We start from the raw sequence: 27721 nt of genomic DNA on the forward strand, positions 1-27721 counted from the left end.
ACAATATCATGGGGGGCAGCATCAAGAGAGTTTGTCATCGGGATTTTGCTCCCTAAACTATTTATATGAGCATGTAGCTTTCTCAAAGATGAGTCCAGCAATACCATTACAAGGCCGAACCTTCCTCCGGTAGGCCACATGCACACATCCAGTATTTGGTGATTTTTTTTTTTACCCCAGAATTTGTAAGCCAAAACCAGAAGTAGGTGAAAAATGCAGAAGTGGTGCAAATGTTTCTATTATGCTTTTCCTATGACCGTTTCACTCCTGGTTTTGGCTTACAAATACTGAGGTAAAAAACTCACCAAATACTCAGTGTGTGCACATGGCCTTACTGAGAAATCAGCTTGTGAAACGATCTGCAAATGAGGCTGAAGTGCTTTCAACCCTTTCTGTCACTCTGACTCTAATCCCCACTGCATGACTAATAGTAAAAAAGCTGTCATTTAATGGTAGCATTATCGGGCTACACGAAGACTGGTACTGTGGCGCCCCTGAGGCTCAGTCGCCACAGAGGTACTGCACCTCCTCCTGAGGTGTGGTATCCCACCATTCAGATTAGGTGGAGACACCTGACCACACTCCAACACCTGCACCCCACACCACAAAGTAGTGTAGCAAAGCACCTTCGGTGGCTCCCTGCTTGGAGTATAGCAAAGCACCCATTGGTGGCTCCCTGCTTGGAACACGAAACGTGCTGGGAGGTTGGTGGAGTTAGTTTACATTACAAAGAGCGTGAAGAGTTTATAGAAAAGAGGTCAGTTGGTTTACAGAGTTGGAGAGAGAAGGAGATCCCCGGAGAGAGGGATAGATGGATGGAAGTGCTGCAGCAGATCCCAGTGACCTGGGTCTGCTGGCACGGGAAAGAAAGAGAGAGAGAGCAACTTAGACTGAAAGCCTGACTCTCCATAGAGAGGAAGATCAGTATGGAACGTGAGGAGTAAAAGAGAACAGAGGACGTGGGTTAGAAGAGAACCCTTCCTAGAAGTTCTAATCACAAGGCCAGGGCCCGGTCCCCGAGGTTGTATGGATACTAATGGTCCTGCAGCAGACACAGGAGGAATAGAAGTAGTGACCACTTTATTCCCACACAAGACTTGGGGGGGGCACAACAGCAACTGGATAGTGAGCCGGGACTTAGTAGCAAGGAGTCCCCGAAGCAGGCTACAGCTGTCTGCCGTACAAGTAGAGTTCATAAGAACATCGGACAGGAGGAACTCCAGTGTAACTCAGTACTAGGAGTACTTCATTTAAAGGCGCTATAAGAGGAGATGTTCAGAAAGGCACATGTTGGCCGAGTGTTGGAAAGGAGTATTGCATCTGGACTGGAGGTTGACTGAGTCCCTGACCCGGAGGACACGGCACGGAGGCAGGCACCTGTTTGTACAACAGACTGTGAGTAAAGCTTTGGAACTACATGCCCTGGTGTCCTCCACTTATTCCCCGCGCCATCCTGCCTAGCACAGCTGCTACCTCTGCGCCTGACACTACACCATCTACGTTTCACTTCACCTACACTGCCCTGGGACTACAGCCCTGCCTGTGGAGGGCTATAACATCACTGATGCACCACACCATCTGTCCCAGAGGATCTGTCTGCAGCGTCGGCTTACATCTTCATTGCTGAACACCACAGGTGGCGTCACGAATCACTTATGAACTTTCATCATCATAAGCACACTGAAACAACCCCTTTTACAATGGGCGCCCAGGGCCACGGGTCGGGTCCCAGCTGCCGTGACATCTCCCATTGAAGCTCATCGGGTCCGGTACCGAGTACCCCACAGCCCTGGGTTTGAGGGCGTCCCAGTACCATGGTGTCGTCAGGCTACACTAGTACCAGTAGCATGGTGTCATTGGGCTACGCCAAAACTGATAACACGGTGCCGCGGTGTCGTCGGGCTACTCCAAGGCCTGAACCACAACTGCCACATCTAGTTGGAGCTGCACAGTGGCAGCATCCTTAGGGAATAGAATTGCTCCTTAATGATTGCAGAAGAGGTGGCGGCCATGTTTGGTGCACTGGGTACATAATTCTTGCACTGAAAAAAGTTAATTGAAAGACTGTTACATTCTTTCTCCCATTTGCTTTCATAGCAACAGGTAAAATATATTCTTGTACCTTGTCCAGATATCTTTTTAATGGCGAACTGAAAAGAGGGTAACAAATAGCAGCTTTCCGGACGCCTCCGTTCTCAGGCGTAGCCCAAAATGTGGAGCACCACGTATTCAACAGCAGGACAGAATCGTGCAGTAATAAGACATGTGACGGGACAGAGAATGATGGGACAGGTCATTAATACAGTATATGAGGCGTGGAGCGACCCTTTAAGCATGACATGCACCACATTTATCATGGCTGGATGATAAATGCGATGATTTGTAGACTGTTCTGTCACTTTACACCAACTATAATTTCTGCTGTTTTCACCATTAAAGGATTATTCCCAAAACTCAAGTTTTCCCCTATCCCTGGGATTGGGATAACTGTTCACTGGGGATCCTGAGATCAGGAATCTGGAAGCCCAAGAATGGAGCTCAGCCTAGCCCTGTACTGAAGGGAACGGACATGCTCACGCTTGTCTCTGCGCTATTCATTGTCTATGAGCATTTGAACGCAGCGCTCAGCTATTTACAGCAGTCCTTTAGACAATGAATGGAGCAGAGGCTGCGCATGTGCACCTTCACTCCATTCAGGATGGACAGATCGGGACCCCTGGGGTCTCAGTGGTCGGACCCCCAGTGCTCAGAAACATTCCTTCTACTACAGATCATAGATAATTTTCTTTTGGGTTTTTACCTTTATGTGCGGCAGTAATGTTAATATATGGGACAATTCAGATCAGTGAACCATGGAATATTCAAGTTGGCAGGGACCCCCAGGGTCATCAGGACCTCCAGGGTCCTCGCGTCCACCCCCTGCTCCATGCAGGATTCACTAAACCATCTCAGACAGATGTCTGTCCAGCCTCTGTTTAAAGACTTCAATTGGAGGAGAACTCACCACCCCTCGTGGCCGCCTGTTCCCCTCATTGATCACACTGACTGTCAAAAAGTATTTTCTAATATCTAATCTGTATCTTCTCCCTTTCAGTTTCATTCCATTGCTTCTAGTGTTTCCATGTGCAACTGAGAATAATGATGATCCCTGTACACTATGACAGCCCTTCAGATATTTGTAGACAGCTACTAAGTCTCCTTTTAGCCTTCTTTTTTTGCAAGCTAAACATTCCCGGATTCCCAGATCCTTTAACCCTTCCTCATAGGACATGCTTAGCAGTCCGATCACCATCCTGGTAGCTCTTCTTTGAACTTGCTCCAATTTTTCAATCTCTATTTTTATAATGTGGTGCCTAGAACGGGACACAGTATCCCAGATGAGGCCTGACCAAGGAGCACTAGAGGAGGATAATTAGTTCACGTGATCTAGACTCTATGCATCTCTTAATACATCCTAGAACTGTTTGCCATTTTTGCTGCTGCATCACACTGTTGACTCCTGTGATCTATATGCCCAAGTCTTTTTCACACGTGCTGTTGCTTAGTTCTATTCCTTCCATTCTGTAGATGTAATTTTTGTTTTTCTTGCCCAGATGTAGAATCTTGCATTTCTCCCTGTTAATTACCATTCTATTAGTCGCTGCCCATTGTTCAAGCTTATCTAGATCCTTCTGAATGTATAAAATATGTGCATATTCTACAGCCATAGTGTGTTCTACTTCCATTCATGAAGTCTTTGCAAAGTGTTTGTTACATGTACTCATTTGTATGTGTTCTATATTTGTGGCTATCTCTTGTAGTTCAGTCTCCTGCCCAGAGGACAGTCAATTGCCATACTGCTGATGTGCAGATGTTATAGCCTCCATATTGTGGATCCATATTACAGTGTTGCGAAGAGTATGGTGCATCCAGACGTGGCTTGTAGAGCAGTTTAGTGCCACAAATTGTGGCCTTGCCCTGTGATGTGCATGTGGGATGGAGAATGGTCATGGTGTCCTGACTCCTAAGTGGACAGTGATGGTGCAGTCACAAAGGAAGCTGGTGCCGATATTGGATCTGTATGAATAGGAGTGGGGAAGGAAAGCCAAGAACATGATGCAAAACCGTAGAGCTACATCTGGTGCAGAATGCCATGAGCCACCATGCAGGAAAGTACTGATCATACAAAGTATGTGAACCCTTGTCTATCTTCTGTCCACAGGTCAGTCTGGTCCAGTCATCAGGTCAAGGAGTGAGGAAAGTTCTGAATGTTCTGCTGAAGGGTCCAAGTCAGAAGTGCTGCAGATGAGATGTGAGGGTGGTAAGAGTAAAATAGTAGAGGCCCCGTCACACTAAGCGACTTACCAGCGATCCCGACACCGATATCAAGGTGTCAGGATCGCTAGTAAGTGGCTATGTGATCGCTGGTGAGCTGTCACACAGACAGCTTCACCAGCGATCAGCACAGCGACACCGAGCGCCCGATATCGCTGGCCATCGCTGTAAAAAATAGAATCAAAATAAAAAATATAGTTATTCTCACCTTCCGACATCCCGTTCAGCCATCCTGCCTCTCTCCACGCTCCGGTCCCAGTGATCCTTTGCACAATGACCGCGAGATGTCATGGTCTCGAGGGATAACAAAGTCTCGCGGTCATTCGTGCAAAGGATCACTGGGACCGGAGCGTGGAGAGAGGCAGGATGGCTGAACAGGACTTCGGAAGGTGAGAATTACTATATTTTTTATTTTTTTTATTATTTTTTACACCTGATCGCTGGTCTCCCGCCTGTCACACACAGCGATGCGTGCTGGCCAGCGGGAGACCAGCGACCAAAGAAATGTCCAGAGGTTTCTTCCAGCGATCAGCGATACCGGCAGGGGGGCCGCTCGCTGATCGCTGTCACACACAGCGATCTCGCTGGTGAGATCGCTGTTACGTCACAAAAGTTGTGACTCAGCAGCGATCTCGCTACCGAGATCGCTTAGTGTGACGGGGCCTTAACACGTCCTATTTTGTCGTCCCCCCCCCCCCGACATGGGAGTTATGGGGAAACCCGTGAAGGTGGTGTGTGCCTTGGCGCTGTTCTGCACTGACTTTTGGGTGTGTTCACAGTTGCTCGTGACTGTGTGATGTACAGATAAGGTTTTCCGGGTGGGTGTGAGACAACGAGTCGCTTTATTTCTGCTGTTTATTACAATTAGTATAATCAAGGCAATTTACTTAATTCACCCCCAAAATAATAGCAAGCACCCCCATAGGATGCACATGGTGCTGGCTGCATGTCGTGGTCCATTTGCTGCTGTTTATCTGCGGAGTGTCGTTTTCCTGCAGATTTGCCTGGTCTGTTATTACTGGAGTTTCATTACACATCCAGCTACAACTCTCATGGCTCCCCAGGGAGGTCATAACCAGTGGGGGGGGGTTGTGATCCCCGCCAGCCAGGAGCTTCTGTGCCACCTGGCTGATCCCACATTATAGGGTGGCTCCTGGGGTCCCGACTCCCGAGTCCACACCTTGTGCCGATTCATGGTCAAAGATGTCCATTTTATGGGAGCAGACCGGGCACACAGCTGAGCATGAGGATATGAGCAGAGTCCCTTGTGTCGATGCCGCTGTCCCCTGCCCCAGACATCCTGGCCTGGTGGGAATTAATGATCAAAGTGTGAAGCAGAAGACAGAGGTTGGCGCAGTCCATGAACTGACAACTTCTACTGTAAAGTTTTATCTTCACTCTGACGCCTTTTGGTTTTGTCACATTTGGAGACTATAACGGTTTTTCGCCTTTCTGTCGGGAAAGATGCTTGCAGTTGTTATTGCGTTTTTCCTCCATAATTGCACTCTCCCGTCTATTTTTTTCCATTTGTCAAGATTTAAGTTATTCACCCATTCCAAACTTCATGAGTTCTGGGTCATTTCTACCTGTTCTTTCCTCTCAGATGTATAAATGTGTTAATGACCAGGATCTCACCATCCTCCGCTGTCCTGGATTCACGCTTTCAATGTCCTCTTCTCTTTACAGGATGTGACAGTGTCATTGTGACCCGCGCTGCCTGCTCCAACCGCTGTGATAGACCCGTGGCCTATTTACATTGGTCTTGGCCTAATTTCAGGTCTTATGCTCCAGTGCTGGGAGGTTTGTGCAAGAATGGTGTCCTGGATACAAGAACCTAGATGTCAGACACACATTGAGATTTCATGTAGCTCGGCCATACTCCATAGCGCAGTGCTGGGAATCGCACCCATCTCTCCCCTCTCATAGGGCTTAAAGTGCAACAAGAAATCAAAACCCATGGGGCGATGACATGATAGGTCTGAGCTGCAGTAGCAGACACAACCATGGTCCGGAGGATCGCTGCTCCTTCCATTTTCTAAAAATTAAAATCCATTTTATCAGATTGCTGAGGCCTGAGATCCAGAAGATGTAGTGTCAAAATATGTTTATACCTCTTAGGGCACTACTCCCGTAATCCCTGATCCCAGAAATCCCTCGGTTATGCATACAACCCTGATGCTACTTAAGTGTGCCCGCTGTGTAAAATGTTAAAAAAACAAAAATACGATGGTGTGGAAATCTTTTATTGCCATATTCTATTCACTCAGAACATAGAAGGCGTATTATTAGAAGTTGAGCTTAAAACAGAAAAAACTTATTTAAAAAAATAAATAGGCAGTGACAGAGCTCAGAACAGTGGTAATGCCCCGGCCGTGTCCACCACCCATCATCATGGAGCTACCCCTCTGCTTACCACAGGCTATTCACGTTGGGGAAGAGCGGTGACAATATGTGCCGTAAATGGGATATCCACTTTTCTGAAATCATTCTGCAATTTTTAAGCACAGCTCACAGATCGGTGACCTCTGACCAGGGCCGGTACAAAGTATTTTGGTGCCCTAGGCAGATGAAGCCAATGGCGCCCGCTCAGCCCAAAGCAAAGGAATGGCTCAGAGACTAAGGTAACAGGACCCCGAATACACAATACAACGGAAAAATAGCGAGATTCATCTCTGTTGTCTTATATTTTAACTGTAGAATCCAATTATAGTTATGGAAACTAATAAAGCATAACGATAAACGGGGCAGTTTGGATTCAAGTAAGGTATCCAGCGTTTCACAAATATCCTAATCGAAAATAAATAGACTTCATTATAAATAAAGAGATGTGTCTCATGCTCCGCCATGTGACAAATACAGCTTGCACAAAACTAATGGTGGCTCTAGTGATGTATTCCGGTTTTGGTGACATTCATGTAGTGATGGTTGTTCCGGTGTTGTATTCATGTAGTGATGATGATTCTGGTGATATATTATTCAACTGAACTAGCATCAGTTCATGAATACGATGTCAAAATGGGTTTGTAACTAATAAGTCATGTCAGACTAACTTAATTTCCTTCTATGACAGAATCACTGATTGGGTGGATCAGGGAAATGCTGTAGATATAGTATATCTTGACTTCAGCAAAGCATTTGACAAAGTATCTCACACAATCCTTATTGAAAAAATGGCTAAGTATGGAATGGACATGGCAACTGTTAGGTGGATTCATAACTGGCTTAGTGATCGAACCCAAAGAGTGGTCGTAAACAGCTGCACATCCAGTTGGAAGAATGTCTCAAGTGGGGTACCACAGGGCTCTGTCCTGGGCCCTGCATTGTTCAACATCTTTATCAACGATTTAGATGAAGGAATTGAGGGTAAACTGATTAAATTTGCTGAAGACACAAAACTAGGAGGGATCGCTAATACTAGAGAAGAAAGACAGAGGATTCAAAAAGATATAAATAAACTGGAGCTGTAGGCAGCAACTAACAGAATGGTTTTTAACAGGGAGAAATGCAAAGTATTATCTCTGGGCAATAAAAATGAAAAAAGCATATACAGAATGGGAGGAATAGGGCTAAGCAACAGCACATTTGAAAAATACTTGGGTATACTAATAGATCACAGACTGAATATGAGTCAACAGTGTGATGCAGCAGCAAAAAAGGCAAATGCAATTCTAGGATGTATTAACAGAAGCATACAGTTTAGATCACGTGAAGTCATTATTGCCCTCTACTCCTCTTTGGTCAAACCTCATCTGGAATACTGTGTCCAGTTTTTAGCACCACATTTTAAAAAAGACATCAACAAATTGGAGCAAGTTCAGAAAAGAGCGACCAGAATGGTGACCGGTCTGCAAACCCTGTCTTATGAGGAAAGGTTGCAGAATTTGGGAATGTTTAGCTTGCAGAAGAGAAGACTGAGAGGAGACTTAACAGCTGTCTACAAATATCTCAAGAGCTGTCACATTGTAGAAGGATCATCTTTATTCTCATTTGCACAAGGAAAGACTAGAAGCAATGGGATGAAACTGAATGGGAGGAGACACAGATTAGATATTAGAAAAAACTTTTTGACAGTTATACTGATCAATGATTGGAACAGGCTGCCACGAGAGGTGGTGAGTTCTCCTTCAATAGAAGTCTTCAAACAGAGGCTGGACAGACATCTGTCTGGGATGATTTAGCGAATCCTGCTTTTGAGCAGGGGGTTGGACCAGATGGCCCAGGAGGTCCCTTACAACTCTACGATTCTATGACTATTGATGGCTCTGGTGCTCTAATTATGTACTGATGATGATTTTAGCTTCCTATTCGTGTAGTGATGATGATTCTGGTGATTATATTCATCACCAGATCATCATCACTATATGAATACAGCACCGGAACAACGATCACTACCTGAATGTCACCAGAACCGGAATACATCACCAGAACCACTATCAGTTTTGTGCAAGCTGTATTTGTCGCATGACAGATGCAAAAACCATTAGACATATTCCTTAGTTTATAATGGGGATCTGTTTATTTTACATTAGGGTATTTCACAAATGCTGGATACCTTATTTGAAACCAAACAGCCCCATTAAAGTTACACTTTATTAGTTTCCATAACTATTCTTGGGTTCTACATTTAAAATATAAAACGCCAGGGATGAATATCAGGATGAATATCACGATTTTTTTCCTCTGTAATGTGCAAATGATCCACAAAAATTAATTCTGCACCTAACTTTGAAATTGCACTCGCTGTTAAGTCACATCTCTAAAGTACTTTTTTTTCTACTTTTTTTTTTATGAAAAAGGTAACAATTCTAGTGGAAGTGGTCATCAGAGTCCGCTACCTAACTCATCGGAGGGGAAGGGGATATATGCATTAGGGGTCTTGTTACCTTAGTCTCTGAGCCATTCCTTTGCTTTGGGGTGAGGGGAAACCATTGGCTTCATCTGCCTAGGGCACCAAAATACTATGTCCACGCCCTGCGTCCCTGTACACAGATTACATCTTCTTTTGGAGTTGTCACTTTCTTTTCATCTCCATCTTGTCTAGATGCCTTGATGACTTTTCACATCCACAGTTGTTCTCTGCAGATCTTTATCCCCATCAGCAGAGTCTCCAGCTTTATTCCCCACTTCACTCCCATCAGCACAGCCCCTCGCCACATTTTATCCCCCCCATCAGCACGGCCCCTTATATTTTGCCCCCCCCCCGCACAGTAATATGATAATTAAAAAACAAATAAGAAAAAGCTCATGCTCACACAGTCCCGGCTCTCTTCCACCGCCTCCTCTTCTGTGAAGTGCAGCAGTGGATGCTGGATGGTGCAATGACGTCACTGCACTGCGCCATCCAACGTTCCCTGCATGCGCCTTCTCTAACAAGGTGCAGGTCGATGGTTGCCTGCGTATTATTGGAGATCACGGCTGAGCAGGAGAGATTATAGCTCCTCTGCTTGACCCCGGCAATGCACAAAGCAATTGTTTTCACATCTGATAGATGTGAGTGCAATTAAGAGCAGGGAGAGTGCGACAGTCGGGGAGGCAGGACATAGAGAGTAGTGAGAGGTGCCAGTGACTGACATTATTCACCTCCATGCCTGCGCCTCGCCGTCACTGTGCTGAATGTCTGCGGCCACCGAAAGTTGGCCCGTGACCACAGACATTCAGCAATTGTGTTTTTTGTTTTTTTAAAGTGTTCCCCTCTGGGACAGGCAGGAGGGTAGTGACCTAGGCAGGCACCTACTCATCATCTTGGCCCCGTCTCTTGACTATGTTTGCCTCGGAGAGACTCTGCCTCTCTCACAGGTTCTTCTCGCACACATTCATGTGACTAAGTTGAGCATTGACCCTCCGGCTGTTTTTCATTAGTACCACTAACATTTTTCTAGCCTGTTTTCAAGCTGTTCCAATTTTTTTTTTTAAATGTGTCTCTGCCATCAATTTCTAAATGAGTTCTGTGTGATAAAATATGGTGATAAGAGATTTTCAGATCATCTCATTTTACACATTGTACAATGTGTCACTCTCATAATCCCTGATCCCAGAAGTCCACAATCTATTCTCCCTATCATACACACAATGTATCACTCTCATCACCACTGACCACAAGAGCTCACAATCTAATCACACACTTGTGGATAATACGGGCCCTATATGGACCCAGTTCACCTATTACTGTTCCGTTCATCCCCGTCCATGTTGCTCCACATGTTTTCTTCTGTGGGATATTGTTCAGCACTCTGGTACTTTTAGTTCATCTAGTGCTTTCTGGCCCACCATGCGGAGGTCTGGATGTGGGTGATCTGACTGGTCTACTTTCTGTGTCTGTGGCCCTGGCTCTCTTGCAGTCGGAGTCAGAACCAGAACATACATGATGACTGATGTCGCACCCAGGCAGGGTAACTTTCATTTTCCACCCTCAGCCTGTGAACATTTCTAGTGAACATCTTGTGGTTTACAAATGACAGGTGCAAGAAATGATAAAACTGCAGTGCAGGAGCGTGGGGGATGAGGTTGCAGGACATTATATGGCTGTATACTGCGTACACTACTGCCAATCTCCTAGAGATCCTCATTAGTCAGCCACCACTACTCCTGTCTTTATCCTAATAAGTGGCTGCACCCAATGCCATCTCTGTGCAGACTACGAACAAGCAAGAATGCTGTGAGATTTCACTTCTGAAGCTTGCAGAATGGTGAGTGCAGCTCTGGAGAATGTGAACACCTTTTGCCATCAGCTCTATGCAAGGAGATTATGATTGCAAAATTGTGCTCTATATGAACTCTGCAGGAAGGGACAGGGTTAATGCTGAAAGAGTAAACCTGCCCATGGTTGCTCTGCAGAAGCGTGTCAGTGTGTCAGGCTTTCACATCTGGCTCTGAAAAGGTGCCGGCCTCTCTGGGCCCCAACATGTTGCACACTTCAATTGTACACGAAAACTGTCAAATTCCTCTCAAATTCATCCTGTTGGCACCACATTCTGCTCCTCCGGGAACTGCAGCTGTGCTCCCACAGCCTGGCGGGCACGAGCTCTCCTTCCATGAAGTCGTTCTTTCCATTACATGGATATGCCAAGAAAACGTCTGCTCCGTGGACGGATGATGACGGAATTATTTCCTCAGCTGAGAAAACAGATTTCATTGTGATGTGTTCAATCCGATCAGTGAATGGATATCTCCTCACTCTGAAGCCCATGACCTCCGTGTATCGCACCCCTCATAACGCCAACTACACCCCCAGATCTACACATTCCCGTTTATAAATAAATGTGCAGTACAAGATCGTCTGCAGTTAGATGACCCCAACCCTGAAGTATGGACACAGTGACTGCACTGGTGCAGAATAGTGAGTGCAGCTCTGGAGTATAATACAGGATGTAACTCAGGATCAGTAATGTAATGTATGTACACAGTGACTGCACTGGTGCAGAATAGTGAGTGCAGCTCTGGAGTATAATACAGGATGTAACTCAGGATCAGTAATGTAATGTATGTACACAGTGACTGCTCCAGCAGAATAGTGAGTGCAACTCTAGGGTATAATAAAGGATGTAACTCAGGATCAGTAATGTAATGTATGCACACAGTGACAGCACCAGCAGAATAGTGAGTGCAGCTCTGGAGTATAATACAGGATGTAACTCAGGATCAGTAATGTAATGTTTGTACACAGTGACTGCACCAGCAGAATAGTGAGTGCAGCTCTGGGGTATCATACAGGATGTAACTTAGGATCAGTAATGTATGTACACCGTGACTGCACCAGCAGAATAGTGTGTGCAGCTCTGGAGTATAATATGAGATATCTCTGGATCAGTAATATAATGTGTGTACACAGTGACTGCACCAGCAGAATAGTGAGCGCAGCTCTGGAGTGTAATACAGGAGGTAACTCAGGATCAGTACAGGATCAGTAATATATGTACATGGGTCGCCCTCGCTTCACCCAGGGCTGTGGGGTACTCGGTACCGGGCCGGTGTCAGGGGGGGATGTGTCACAGCAGCGGTGACCCGGTCCGTGGCCCTGGGCCCCAATATCAGTGTCGGTGATGTTTGTTTGTAATGTAAAGTTCATGACGCCACCCGTGGTGTTTGGCAAGTAAGATGGTAAGCCAACGCTGCTTGCAGATCATCTGGGGCTGATGGTGTGTTGCAGCTTAGATGATGTAGCTCCCCACAGGTAGAGCTGTAGCCCCAGGGCAGTGTAAAGGTGCGCTGGAGGAGTAGGGCACGGGATGGTGTAGATGTTGATACCCAAATGTAGGGGTGCTGATGCGGGAATGAATGGAGGACACCAGAGCTTGCAGTTTCAAAGCTTTACTTTCGGTACCGGTCCTCTCTGTTCTCTCTCCACTTCGTTCCGTACTTGTCTTTCTCTCTCTTATGGAAATGCAGGTTACAGTTCTACGTCTCTCCTTCTCTTTCCTTCCCCGTGCCAGCTGGCTCAGGTCACTGAGGCAGCTGCAGCACTCCTTCTTCCATCCCTTCTTCCAGGGACCCTCACTCCTATCTGAGTGATCTCTTTCTCTCCTCTCCTCTCCTCTGGGACTCACTCCAGACTCCCCGTCAGGGACTGACCTGTAATTCTATCTTTCCCCTTCTTTTTATACTAACTCCACCGACCTCCCAGCACATCTCGTGTTACGAAGCAGGGTCCCACGAAGGTGCTCTGCTACACCCTGAGCCTAAAGCTGCAATGTGGCCCTGCTGAACTATCCTGTGTGTGGGATGCAGGTGTTGGAGTGTGGCAAGGAGTTCCCACCTTACCTGGATGATGGGGCACTACACCTTAGGAGAAGGTGCAGTACCTCTGTGGCGACAGAGCCTCAGGGGCTCCACATATACAGTGACTTCACCAGCAGAATAGTGAGTGCAGCTCTGGGGTATAATGCAGGATGTATCTCAGGATCAGTAATGTAATGCATATACACAGTGAATGCACCAGCAGAAAAGTGAGTGCAGCTCTGGAGTATAATGCAGGATGTAACTCAGGATCAGTAATGTAATGTATGTAAACAGTGACTGCACCAGCAGAATAGTGAGTGCAGCTCTGGGGTATAATACAGGAGTATCGCAGGATCAGTAATGTAATGTATGCACACAATGACTGCACCAGCAGAATAGTGAGTGCCGCTCTGGAGTACAATATGAGATATCTCTGGATCAGTAAAGTAATGTATTTGTACATCTGTTTATTATATGTGTGAACTACGTATTGCGGATCAGAGGTGACTGAAGTAAGGAATGATTTTCCACCCTCTTCCTAAGAATTTATCTAACTAAATGACAATCCGTTAATGTTTTGATGGCAATGTCTCCTGTAATTTTGCATCTTGTTTGATGTATTACTGCTTCTCTCTGGAGATGGTGGGCTTCCCATTTACTTGTTGGGGCAGAGATTTGCCCTTTTGGTGGCTCCGCTGTGAGATGTGCGGGTGGAGGCAGATGCCCCTGCTTCTCGCTCTGACTGTACAGAGATGTTTTTAGCACAGGGATTTGATGTTATCGGCGGCCCCCACCTTGTGGTGTCAATGCGGAGGGCTCATCTCTCCCAGTGAAGCCGTTGGAGGTTTATGTTTTTTTGTTTTATACCTAGAAAGTTGCACATGAAATATGTGACGGCACAACATGTCATAGGAAGTGCAGCAGTAGTTCCTGGTGTCAGTGTGACGTGTCAAAATGGCACATACACAGTCAGTGGCGGGGCTGGAGAATATTCCGGGTGGATTCTGTTCTTAGTCTGTGTGATTCATTTTCACCTATTCCTATATCTCTGGTTCAGTGAAAGGAATGAAACATTGACTGTTACATTGTATCCATGAACATCAGTCCAGGCACTTCAGCTGCAAGATACAATTGTAACAAATCCTCAGCTGTTCCGCAGTAAAACATCAATCGTGGCCCATGCTTGTGGTTTGGTGGCGTTGGTACATCGAGCTCTTCTGTCTTTGAATGTACAGGACAAAGATCACACTCCTCATGAAAAAGGGGTCCATGAAATTCTGACCTGTGGCCCCTTCTCTCCAGGGCGCATTACATCTTCAGGGGTCTCTTTCATGACATGTGAACTTGTTATATGACCGTTCACATTGCACGACACAGCCCACAGTGATTCCTATCCCCAGTCAGGTGAATCCTAATGCCGGGGGTCTTTGTATGGAGAAGTAATGGCGCTCGGAGCAGCTGATCCCTCATTTACATACATTGCAGAAGTGAAATCATAATTTCTTTGACAGCACCGTTTTCTTTCAAATCATCACCTGCAGCCAATCCAGCAGAATCTGGGCCAAGGTCTCCGCTGTCCACATCCAGGACATGTTTTCTGCCTGGAAACAATGGAAGCGTAATCCAAGTAGAGAATTTCCATTAAAATTCGAAATGCTGCTCTGATAATTTCTTTAAGGGGTCTTTAACCATCAGCTGGGTCGTCTCCAGTATCCCTTTCCAGTTCATGCTCCGGAGTATATGGGTGGTCAGTCTCTGACTTCCTGTGAGCTACTGGGTGCCATGATATCTGCCAACTTCCCTTTGGCGCATCTAAAATCTCTCACTAATCGCAATGCTGCAAAAATAATATCTGACTATATATACAGTACATGTGCGTGTGTGTGTGTATATATGAGGGCAGCACGGTGGCTAAGTGGTTAGCACTGCAGCCTTACAGCGCTGGGGTCCTGGATTTGAATCCCACCAAGGACAACATCTGCATGAAGTTTGTATGTTCGCCCCGTGTTTGCGTGGGTTTCCTCCCACATTCCAAAGAGATCCTGAATTTAGATTGTGAGCCTTATCAGGGACAGTGCCAATAATGTCTGTAAACTGCTGTGGAATTAATAGCGCTATATAAATAAGTAAAAATAAATATATATACGTGTGTGTGGGATTACATGATTATATTTGAATAAATGTTGATTTATTTATTTTTTGTTGTTGTTCAAGAATAAATGTGGGTTGTTCATGACAATATAAATAAGACCTCCCCTGAAAATAAGCCCTAACCCATTTTTTTGTATTAATAATTTGTTACAATATGTGACGCCCCTTTTTCATAAGCCACACCCTTTCCTTGTTTAGCTACACTTCTTACAATGTAGCTAAATATGTCTACTAATCATTATCGGGCCCAGGTGACCACTTTTCAGACTGTTATCTCGGGAAATCCCCCACATTTTCATTTTATTTGTGGTCATTTTTATGTTTTTCTTTGCACCTTTTCTGACCTTTTGCCTTGTTGCGCACATTTCCTACACGTTGACAGATTTGCATTAGACCTTTAGTAAAGCTGATAGATGTCTCTGTGATGGACATAATGACAGCCACATCAACTGTCACCATACCTTCCCATATAAGCAGATGTGTCCAGAACGGCTGATGTTCTGCTTCTGTGTGTCATGATGCCACCCCCTGTGTGTAGTGCACAAGTTGCATGTTATGTGTGGAGGCAGCCCATACCACGAGCCCAGGCCCAGACTGGCCCAGAGGAGACCAGGGGAATCCTCCGGTGGACCCCTGTGCAGGACTGGACCACCACCCTCTTTATGAGCAGTACTTGGCACAATACACTTGATTCACCATGTACAGACAGAGGCGACATCTTATTCATGTAACAATCATTTCCAGTCTATTTCTATTGGCAATTGTGAATGAGGATAAAGTGATATTTGCAAGTAGCTGAACAGAAGGGCCCTGGAGTTGTTGTGGGTTCCTGGAGCCCCAGTCCGACCCTGTCGAGCCTCTCCCCGTCCTCACTTGCCCTTCTCCCTCGTCTATTGTTCTGCAGCCTCCAGCCTTGACCTGTTTCCGCAGAGTTATTGTGAGTCCTGAAGATGTAGCTTGCCGCCTGTTTCCTGTTGGAAGAGGGATGATCGGCTGGCCCGCTCCCCCGGACTCCTGGTTTCCTCTGTTTCCTGTTGACGGTGTTTGGTGAGTGAGGGTCAGCGGCTGATCCTCTCATCAGTGATCATCGCAGAACATCTCATCACTGGCTCCTTACTGATCACAATTCACACCAGAGACTTGCAGTGTACGTTGGGGACATCTTGGCGGCTGTACCTCTCTTCCTATGTAGTTTTGGGTGTCAGGTTTATACAGAGATGATCACTTGTGATTGGACCCCACAGTCAGATGGGGCAGTGGTCCGGAGTTGACAGCCTGTGGCTCTCCAGGGGCTTCAGAAGTGCAACTCCCAACTCATTCTGCCAGTAGCACAGAGATGCAATGGTGGCTTCCATCCACTCCGCTTTATAAACCAGGAATGGCCCTGGATATCCTGGGTCGCTGGGAAACATTCATTAATGTCCATGCCAGTTTTATGTTGCTACAATTTGACAATAATTTTCCACCAGTCTGGCCTCTTGTCAGCAGTGGGTTGGGAAGCCGACATGATAATCACAGGCGAGTATATGCACGCCACGTTAAGTGGCTTTTTAAAAAGTTGCAAATTCTCACTCCAGCAAGTTGTTGGCAAAGAAAGTGGAGTAATCTCTGAAGACACATCTCGTTTTATGTAGCAATCACTGTGCGGACATGCAGCCACCATCGGTTATCGGCCTATGTACATGTGGGGAGGTTGAACTGACGGACAGGTCTGCCTGTGGAGAGAGGCAGCGCTGAGATACAGAGAAAGGGGTGTCATGTGGTAGTTTGACCATTAGAGGGCAGTGGGGAGTGTAGGAGAAAGTGACTGTGTAACTGCCATTGGTCAAAGTAACTGCCATTGGTCAAGGTAACTGTCAGGTGATAGTGGGCGGAGCTACCAGGACTGGGAGTATAAAGGCTGAGGGAAGGTTCTGGAAGGTCCAGTCAGCCAGGGAGCTCACTAGAGAGGAGGATCTGCCGTAGGGAGAAAGACGGTAAAAGCCTTCAGAGAGTAACTGACAGTGGAGACGGTCACGGGAGTGGTCCAAAAGGACAGTGGCCACAGACGGAGATGGTCTGGGGGTACCAAGTGGAAGGTGTACTTTAAAGGGTGAAACGCTGTGGTGGAAGTGCCTAGGGCAGCCACGGTGGGAAGAGCCACAAAGGACACCACGATGGTGAAACTAAGAAGTGAAGATACCCGGGTCTGTGAGCAAGAGAACAGTGAAATTCCAGTGATGAATTGCGGTGGTCGTCAGAGAGGCGGCTAATAAAAGCGGACTTGTTGAATATAACTCCTGTCTCTGTCTTGTGTCTGTCGGCGGCAAGAAGTGGGTCAGCCCCCATTCCTGTTGGATCAGCACCTCCCCTCGCCTATCCTACATACACATAGGAGCTGTAATGGCCGATGTGGACATTCTCCAGCTCTGCGAGGCTCATGCACCAGTTTCTTCTGTCTGCGTCCCCAATGAAAGGTCCTAACACTTCGGTGCGGTTATATACCTGATTGTGCCTTCATTTCTACAGCATTTTCCCCAACAGTATTTTGTAAGTAGTCCTAGTAACAGATGGGCTGGAGGGTTTCCTGGTTATGGGGGGATCAGATACACAGATGTGTTACCGCTTTGTACAATGTCTGTGGACCTGTCCTGTTTGTCTCCAAGTCCCGATCTGTGTCGCATTAGCATGTTGGCTCTAGTAGGTACAGAGGTACCAGTCACCTCCAAAAAATGCAACATATTGTGTGATTTCAATTCTGCTGCATGTGAATCAGATTTTATGTCCACCATGGACAGACTCCTGGTATACATCATGTGCCCCCTTTTCCAGAGCAAGCCGCCTGGTTGGAGCACGCTGCACCTCTGCTGCATCACCAGAGTCAATGGCTCTCTCCAGTCATGCTCTCACTGTGATACAGATCAGACCTGGAGGAAACCATTTTGCATCCCATCTCTGTTTCCTGTTATTGTGAGCAGTGTCGGTGTGCAGCTGAGCAAGCTGTGAGGTCATGATTCTGACAAGGTGACGGCACACATCATTACCTCCTGATGTGTGACAGATGAAGCCACAGTGTCCTGTCCACAGCTCAGACCTGCCTGAACAGGAGCTTCCAGCTCAGGCTCTGCCGCCTCCTGGCCATGTCCTATAAGGGGAACAATTTTGAACATACTTTGTTGAGTTAGATTTTTCTGCCGATTTCGAAACTGCAGATAGTATTCTTCTGTCACATCAGGTTTTTTCTCTACAGCTTATGTTAATGCGATTCCTCTAAGCTGGATCGCAGGATGCCACTGGACAGGTTGCGGGGTGGCACTAGTGCTCTCATATCGGCCAAAAATGAACCGCCCTCTAGCGGGTGAAGGACGACCTTGGTGACTGGCAGCCAGATATTTGTCTCAATTACACGTGAGACTGTGTGGCGAGATGTCATGTGCCGCTCTTTATAGTGATAGCCAAGGAAACTGTAGGAGAGATCAGCGCAAAATAGGGTCTTATCTGAGAGATATAGTGAGCTTTTATGCTCAGATTAAACACACCTCTTTAACATATAGTGCAATATCAGCTGCATCAGATCCACGGGTCAGCCAGGGACCATCAGACAGCAATAGGCCCGAAGGAGTTTATGGATAGTCTCCACTGCTGACAGGACTGTAGACATATATCCCAGTGTAATAAAATAAGATGATGGCTTTTTTTCGAAGTACAAAGTTACTTCTTCTGGAAAAGCCACATGACATGTAGTTTACTACACTGGGATATAACTTCAATCCTGTGCGGAGACTATCCACAAACTCCTTCTGAGTTCTGACCTATTGCTCTACATAGTGAAACATATTCTAAAAGTCTATACACAGGGGGTCCCCAGAATATATTTTTTTATTTCTAGACTTATTTTCTTTCTTTCAGATCTTGGCCATCTTTGCAATTCCTCATGGTAAGAGCCTAAACAGACTTGATCCCTTTGTTCTATCTGTGGCCGTTTCACCAGTCACAGGGCGATCATCAGTGCATTGTGACAAGCCTATTTTGTGTATTTCAAAGTAAAACTTGGTGACAAGATAAGTGTTGGCCCCTCACAATGTGCAAGCAGTGCATCGACAGTTTACGGATGTGGACAAAGGGAATCCGTGATAAGACGCCATTTGGGATACTTGGGGTTTGGAGAGAGCCAAGAAATTATTCCAGTCACTGTTACTTTTGTAAAATGAAAACTTCTTGTTATATCCAGAAAATAAATCTAGAATGCAGTCTCCTCGTCTCCTGTCAGCGATTCTCCCAGGGACCGTTTTCCTTGAACTCATTATGGTGACAGAAATAAGGAGGATTCTGAGGCTGAAGATGTCTCCGTTTATGAGGGATCTGACCAGCAGGAGCTAAACAATTTGGCACAAGGTTTGGGATTATCAAACAAATGTTCAGTCCTTCTCGCATCAAGACTGCATGGAAGAAACTGCTTGAAAAAGGAGCTGAGACGTCCTACTGTGGTGCCCCTGAGGGTTTAGTCGCCACAGAGGTACTGCACCTCCTCCTGAGGTGTGGTACCCCATTATCCAGGTAAGGTGGAAACAGGAAAGAGCCATAGAAAGCCTGATTCTTCAGAGGGAAGATAGTTTAGTACGTAACGTAAGGAGAAGAAGAGAACTAAGGACTAGGGTCAGAGCAGAGCCCTTCCTCAAGTTTGAAGCGCATGGCCGGGGTCTGGTCCCCGAGGTTGTATGGATACTGATGTTCCTGCAGCAGAAACCAGAGGAATAGAAGTCGTCACCACTTTATTCCCTTCTAAGACTTGGGGGCACAACAGCAACGTGGGTGAGCTGGGACATGATAGCAAGAAGTCCCCGAAGCAGGGTGTAGAGTTCTAAGTAACATCAAGAAGGAGGAACTTGAGTTTAATACGCAACTACAAGTACTTCAGATTAGGCACTAGTGTGGAGACGTTCAGAGAAGGCACATGTTGGAGGAGTGCTGGAAAGGTGTACTTTACCTTGCCTGGGAGTTGGCTGAGCCCCTGACCTGGAGGACACGGCACCGAAGCGGGCATCTGTGTGCACCAGACTGTGAGTAAAGCCTTGGAACTACATGCCCTTGTGTCCTCCACTTATTCTTGCACCTTACACCCGGTCTGCTATGTCTACTTCTTTACACCATCTCCCCACTTACCAGCCTCATCTACATTGCTCTGGGACTACAGCTCCACCTGTGGGGAGCTTCAACATCATTGCTGCATCACAACATCTGTCCCAGAGAAGCAACCCTGCAGCGCTGGTCAAACTGACCAAAAACCATAGGTGGCATCACGAATCATCTCAACAACTTTATCCCCATCACTCTACCCCTTTCACATTGACCGCCTGAGGCCACAGACCAGGTCACTGCCACTGTGACATCTCCCATTGAAGTCAACGGGCCCGGCACCGAGTACCCCACGGCCTCTGGGGGCGAGTCACTACTCTTTATCCAGAGAAAGAGCATTTCTCCAATCCTTTAGACGTGACCGTGGCTCTGTGCTGTCAGAACATACACGGTTTAATAGAGGAATTGAGAATTCGAACCAATAACGCAAATGAATGGCGATCGTTCATTGATGGCTCAAAGCAGACCAGGAAAAAAACAGCCTTACCAACACCACATCATATCCCAAATGTACAAGGAAGATGCAGCTGACCCCATTATAAAAGCGGGGGTAGCACAGGTAAAAACACCAGACACTGTGCATCACACGTACCTGTGTGACTGACATCGTACACAAGCCTAATTTGCGTGCATTGTTTGCTAGGCAGCCCCCCTCCATGAATTAGTAGGTTTGTCAGTAGCTGTTCCATCAGTATTTTGCACCAGTGCTGCCCCTGCCTTTATAATGGGAGTTTGCTGCATCCTGCTTGTGCATTAGTGATCAGACGTGGTGTTGGTAAGGCTGTATTTTCTGGTTTGTTTTTTTACTTATGCCCTTTAGGTTGCTGCTATAGCTCAAAGCTGAACTTAAGGCCCTGTCTCACATAGCGAGATAGCTGGTGAGATCGCTGATGCGTCACAGATTTTGTGACGCAACATCGATCTCGCCAGCGATCTCGCTACATGTGACACATAGCAGCGACCGCCCCCCGCTGGATATTGCTGATCATGCTTAAATGTCCTGGGCCATTTTTTCATCGTCGGCGTCTCGTTGGCCAGCATGCATCGCTGTGTTTGACGCTGACGAGCGACCTCGTTGGCGACGCAGAACTCAGGGACGCAGGCTGGAATCGTTCAGAATAGCTGCTGTGTGACAACGCACTAGCGATTCTTAACAGCTCGTATCGTTGTCGGGATCGCTGGTCCGTCGTTGGAGAGATCAGCCTGTTTCTCAGCTTACTAGCGACCATGTAGCTACGTACCAGCGATCCCTACCAGGTCGTAATGTTGTCGGGATCGCTGGTGTGTCGCTATGTGAAACGGGACCCTTAGTGTGTCCTCCTTCACATTGGCAATTTATATGGTGCAGTCCCAACTGGCTATTCAGCTTCTCTTTGTGAATAATACAGAGACCTAAAGAGTCGCTGAGTTGTAATATCACATACCCAATTGGATCATCTGTGTTGACCTTACAATGGTTTGTTACTTCTTGGTCAGAAGCGGGATACACCAAGTGTCCTTGTATTCTGTGGATGTTGGACAGCAGAGCTCGTGGGAAGCATTGGGTGCAGAAGAATTAACCTCCAAGATCTGACCTCCAAACTGGTCATCCAAACATCCTACATGAGCATTGTATTCCAACCTCTGCACATGAAGCGGGGCCTCATGAAGCAACTCTTTTACAGCTTTGCCAACTGACGGACAATGTTTCCAGTACCTCATTTTGGCATTTCCTAGCTGGTTATTTGAAAAATAAAGGCCAATGTGATTGATGGGCTGCAGATCCAGCAACTCATCAAAGATGAACATTTCATAGGCACAATGTCAGAACAAAATACTTGGTTATCATTCAAAGACTGTAACAAGGGTTTAGCAGCATGGTGGTTCCTGGGTTTAGCACTGGAGTCCTGGGTTCAAATCCCACCAAGGACAACATCTGCAAGGAGTTTGTATGTTCTCTCCATGTTTGCATGGGTTTCCTCCGGGTTCTTAGGCTTCCTCCCACACTCCAAAGACTGATAGGGAATGTGGATTGTGAGCCCCAAAGGGGACAGCGATGATAATGTCTTTAAAGCGCTGCGGAATATGATGGTGCTGTATAAGCAAGGCATAATAAATAAATCAAGGGCTTTCTTGGAAATGCACAAGCAAACAATTACACCAAGATTGTGCAGAAAGTCTTGGAGAACTACAAAATGCTTGGTTGCAACATGAGCATCAAGATGCACTTTCTGCAGCCATTTTGCAAACTTCCCTGAAAACCTTGGAACAGTCAGTGATGAGCAAGGTGAACCATTCCACCAGGATATGAAGGTCATGGAGGAACGGTATTCGGGTAGATGGCATGTACATACAGTGCTGCTCACCATTATTGGCACCCCTTCATAGACTGTACAATATCAGAAATAAACGGAAATGTACCATAGTTATATCCTCAGGATTTTTCAGTTTGTGGCCCACAGTAATACAACAATAAAACATTGTTTTTCGACTCGCATGTTGTAATTTCAGAAGAAACAGAATAAACATCATGTTCAGCAAAAAAGGCCCCTAACTAATACTTGGTTGGACACCCTTCGGCATTAATAACAGCCTCCAAATGTTTCTTGTAGTCATCTATAAACTTTTTGCACTTCTCAGCTGGTATTTTCTTCCACTCTTCCTTTGCAGTTTGTTCGAGCTCTTGAATGTTTGCAGGGTTGTTTTTCACAATGGCAGATTTCAGCTTACCCCAAAGATTTTCAATGGGATTGAGGTCAGGACTCATTGCTGGCCATTTTAAACAGTCCATTTTTTTCTTTTTCAACCATTCCTGTGTACATTTGGATGTGTGCTTCGATTTAAATCAAGTTTTCTTACACTGGGTAGGACATTTCACTCAAATCTCTTGATAATTCTCTGATTTCATGATTCCTGTGATATGGTCAAGTGCCAGACGCAGCAAAGTAATCCCATAGCATTCTAGCATTCTGGATCCTCCACCATGCTTAACTGTTGGCAGGGTGATCTTTTCCTTTTAAGCTTCATTGAGTTGTCTGTAAACTGGAGACACAGGTATGCTGACTAAGCAACACTATTTTCATGTGAGAGAAGGCCAGGGCACAGATACACTGGAGTGCTCGGCCATGACTAATGGCCCTGGACCTCCCTTACACAGCTCTTTAGTATAATGCAGGATATATCTCAGGATGCTGAAAGCAAAGAATGTGTCACGCACCCTGCTCATCTCCATTTCCTATGACTCCCCTCTGTCACTATGTGGGGAGTTCCCTGGTTATGAGATAGAGAAAACTTGCACATTTAGGGGGATGTTGAGAGCAATCTTACAAGAGGCAGCAAATCTTTGACATTGGTGCACAGTCACCATATCACCCTCTCTGCTGACCATAGACCAGGACAAATGTTCCTATTTACTGACGGCAAGCAGAGACATTTAACAAAATGGAGAATGGACACAGCCTATTGGAGCGATGCAGAACTCTCCATTGTACAATTATTCAGCTTTGTTTTCTGGAGATCCACATTTTATATGTTGTATTCTAGCATTCACTGACATGGACGGAGGTTAGTAGATGGTAGTGGAGCCCTCGTGTTGTGGAGGCAGCGGGCGTAACCTGAATCACATCTATCTAAACCAGACCCCAAAATTTGACAGATGTGTTAGGTTCCTCTACTTATACGAGTACAAGTGATGTTTTGGGCTCATAAGACTCCAGGGCCCGATGCGATTGCTTTGATCACTTTAGTCACTTGTAGCCGCATGGTCTTCACCAGGACGTGGCCTCTGGCACATTGCCCCACATGTCTGGTGTTCTGCTTCATGCTGGATTGTCACTTGGAGCTGGATCAGAAACTGCAGATGTTTCCTCCTCATGTGGTGGAGACAGTCAGCAGTAATGTTACATAACTTTATTTACATCCTGACATCTTCAGCAATGGACACCAGGTGACACGGCCTCACGAAATGTCCAGTTAAATAAACATTCTGCCATATCATGGCGATCACAGGTGCTCAGCTCTGGTTCATCAGCTCCGTCATCTGCTATGAAATGTCAAATATCTCATGGCCGCTCATTGTTTTAGGTCTGGAGGCCAGGAAAGAGACAAACGAAAATGCTTACAGTGGGTAAAATAAGTATTTGACCCACTGACGATTTTGCAAGTTTACCCTCCTACAAAGAATGGAATGTTCTGTAAATTTTATCATAGGTACAATTCACCTGTGAGAGACAGAATCTAAAAATAAATTCCAGAAAATCACATTGTCAGATTTTTACATAATTTATTTGCTTTTTATTGCATGAAATAAGTATTTAATAACCGACCAACCAGCGAGAATTCTGGCTCTCAAAGACCTGTTAGTTTTACTGTAAGAAGCCTCCTACTCTTCCCTCATTACCTGTATTAATTGCATCTGCTTGAACTCATTACCTGTATAAAAGGCACCTGTCCACACACTCCAACCTCTCCACCATGGCCAAGATGAAAGAGCTGTCTAAGGACACCAGAGACAGAATTGTAGACACACACAAGGCTGGGATGGGCTACAGGCCAAAAGACAAGCAGCTTGATGAGAAGGCAACAATTTTTAGAAGATGGAAGAAACACAAGATGACTGTCAATCTCCCTCGATCTGGGGCTCACGCATTGTAGGATAAGGATGATTCTGAGAAAGGTCAGGAATAAGCACAGAACTATACAGGAGGACCTAGTCAATAACCTGAAAAAATCTAGGACCACTGTCTCAAACATTACCATTGGTAACTACACTACACTGTCATGGATTAAAAATCCCCCTGCTCATTCCAGCACATGTCCAGGCCTGTCTGAAGTTCGTCAATGATCTGGCGATCCAGAAAAGTCATGGGAGAAGTTCATGTGGTCAGATGAAACCACTGGTATCAACTCCACTTGCAATGTTTGGAGGAAGAAAGATGAGTACAACACTAAGAACACCATCCCAACCGTGAAGCATGGTGGGGGAAACCTCATACTTTGAGGGTACTTTTCTGCAAAGGGGACAGAACAACTGCATCTTATTTAATGGAGGATGGGGTCATGTATCATGAGATTTTGGCCAACAACCTCCTTCCATCAGTAAGGCTAGTTTCACACTTGCTCCGTTTTGTGCAGTGTTTCGAGCGCACATAAAACGCAGGCAAAAAACGCTTGCAAACGCTTGTAAATGCTGCCATTTTTGTCGCATCATCGTGCGCATTATGACAAACAACGCAGTGTTTGTATGCGTTTTTCCATGCGTTTGGGTTTTTTATGCGCATGGGTTGTCTAGGTGTCACATTTCACAGGAGGAAAATCCTTGATAAATTCTTGCAACAGACTCCACCAATGGGACAGCAGTGGGCGTGTGTTATGGGAATTGAATTTAGTTTTAAAGTTTCAATTAAATTTGCTCTGGCTAATGATCATTTTTCAAAGTTTTATACCAAATGGTCTAAGTGGGATCACATCTTTCCTACACCCATTATATAGGTAACTGCCCTTTAATTAAAAGCCAGATTTTGGTATTGTGTATTGTATATCATATAATGTGCCAATTACTCACTTGAACTAATTGTTTGTATTATTGTTCTTATGTTATTCTTTGAACATGGTATTGACCATGAACCAAAGTTCTCTGATTTGTTTCCCCTTCCCTCTTTCCTCCATCCCTTCCCTTCTCTCCCCCCCACCCCTCTCCCACATTATGCAGACAATGAGTCTACTATTATCATTAGTATAATATAATAAAATGTTTGGAAAAGTTATGGGAATTCTTTATATAGACCCTGTTTACAGCTGAATTCTTCACATTGGCTTGCATTTTCTCTTGTCAACATGGATCTGCGCTGGAAGAGTTTTCACTTCAACTTGGATCTGGACATCAGGATGGCTCAGGCTTATGCAGTTGCTTGCCATCAACAAAGGGAGAGAGAGACAGCGAAGACGGCAGTGGCGGCGTTTGTGGATACATCCGATTATTGAACTCTGGGAGAGCTGTGGAGCGTACCACACACTCTACAGCGAGCTCCAGGCAAACCCAGAGAAATTTACTGATTATCCCCGGATGTCCCCACAAAGCTTCAGTAATTTGCTTGGTCATCTCCAAGAAGCCATCCGGAGACAGGACACACAGCTCCGTCATGCGATTCCTCCTGAGGAATGGCTCCTGGTCACATTACGAAATGTAATATTGCAAAACCAATGCCTGCATAATTTTCTTTGTTGTGAGATGTACTATTCCAAAGCTGGCAGAATTATTGTTCTGCCATGTAGTAAACAAAGACCTGCAGAATTAGTTTTATGCCATGTAGTAAACAAAAGGCTGCAGAATTATTTTTATGCTATGTATTTTTTTTTGTGTTTTAAAAATCCATATACAAATATTAATTTTTGTTCTTTCTCGGTTTCCCAGATTCCTGGCTACTGGAGAGAGCCTCTCTTCACTTCACATCCAGTACCGGATTGGAATATCCACCTTGTCTGGAATTGTTGCGGACACCTGCCAGGCTTGGTGGAACGTTCTCTGTCCTGAATTTATGCCCCTGCCCACCGCCGAAAAGTGGATGGAAATAGCTGAAAAATTCTGGACAGTCTGCAATTTCCCCAACTGTTTGGGAGCGGTTGATGGGAAACACATCCAGATTATCAAACCAAAAAGAACTGGATCTGAGTACTATAACTATAAAAAGTACTTTTCTACAGTATTCATGGCCATTGTGGATGCAGACTGTATTTTTTGTTGCTGTGGATATTGGGGCATTTGGCCGTGGGAATGACTCCCATGCTTTTAAGAACTCGGACATGGGCCGGAGGTTGTATGGCAACCATTTCAATTTCCCCATGCCACAGCCTCTTCCCAACACCGAAGGTCCGCCACAGCCATTTTTAATGGTTGGGGATAAGGCATTCCAGATGTGCCAAAACCTTCTCAAACCCTACTCCAGACGGGACTTGGACCACACCAAAAAAAATTTTAATTACAGGCTGACCAGGGCCAGAAGAACTGTAGAGTGTGCCTTTGGTATACTTTTCTCCAGATGGCGCATTCTCGGCACAGCCATTAATCTGAAACTGGAAACAGTGGATGAGGTGGTGAAGGCCTGTGTGGTTCTACATAATTTTGTGATGGCTAAAGAGCACCCGAACTTTGAACTCGATGATGCAGCTCCTAACCCATTGCCTGAATTCACTCAGCACCCTCTCAGGTCATCCGTTGAAGTTGGCCAAATGAGGGACCAATTTGCAGACTACTTCCTCTCAGATGTAGGACGGGTGGAATGGCAAGATCAAACGGTGTAAAAATGTTTTCTTGTGTGTATGTTAATGAAAAACCTGTTTTGATACCTGTACCGAGTGCACTCTGTGTTTTTACACTCCAATACAATAATCAACTGGCCAGGTGTACCAGTGAATTCATGATGCTGTGATTTGTGCATCATGAATTTAC

Source organism: Dendrobates tinctorius, unplaced genomic scaffold (assembly GCF_039654945.1).
Source record: "Dendrobates tinctorius isolate UK_male_01 unplaced genomic scaffold, ASM3965494v1 ptg000028l, whole genome shotgun sequence".
Classification (NCBI taxonomy): domain Eukaryota; kingdom Metazoa; phylum Chordata; class Amphibia; order Anura; family Dendrobatidae; genus Dendrobates; species Dendrobates tinctorius.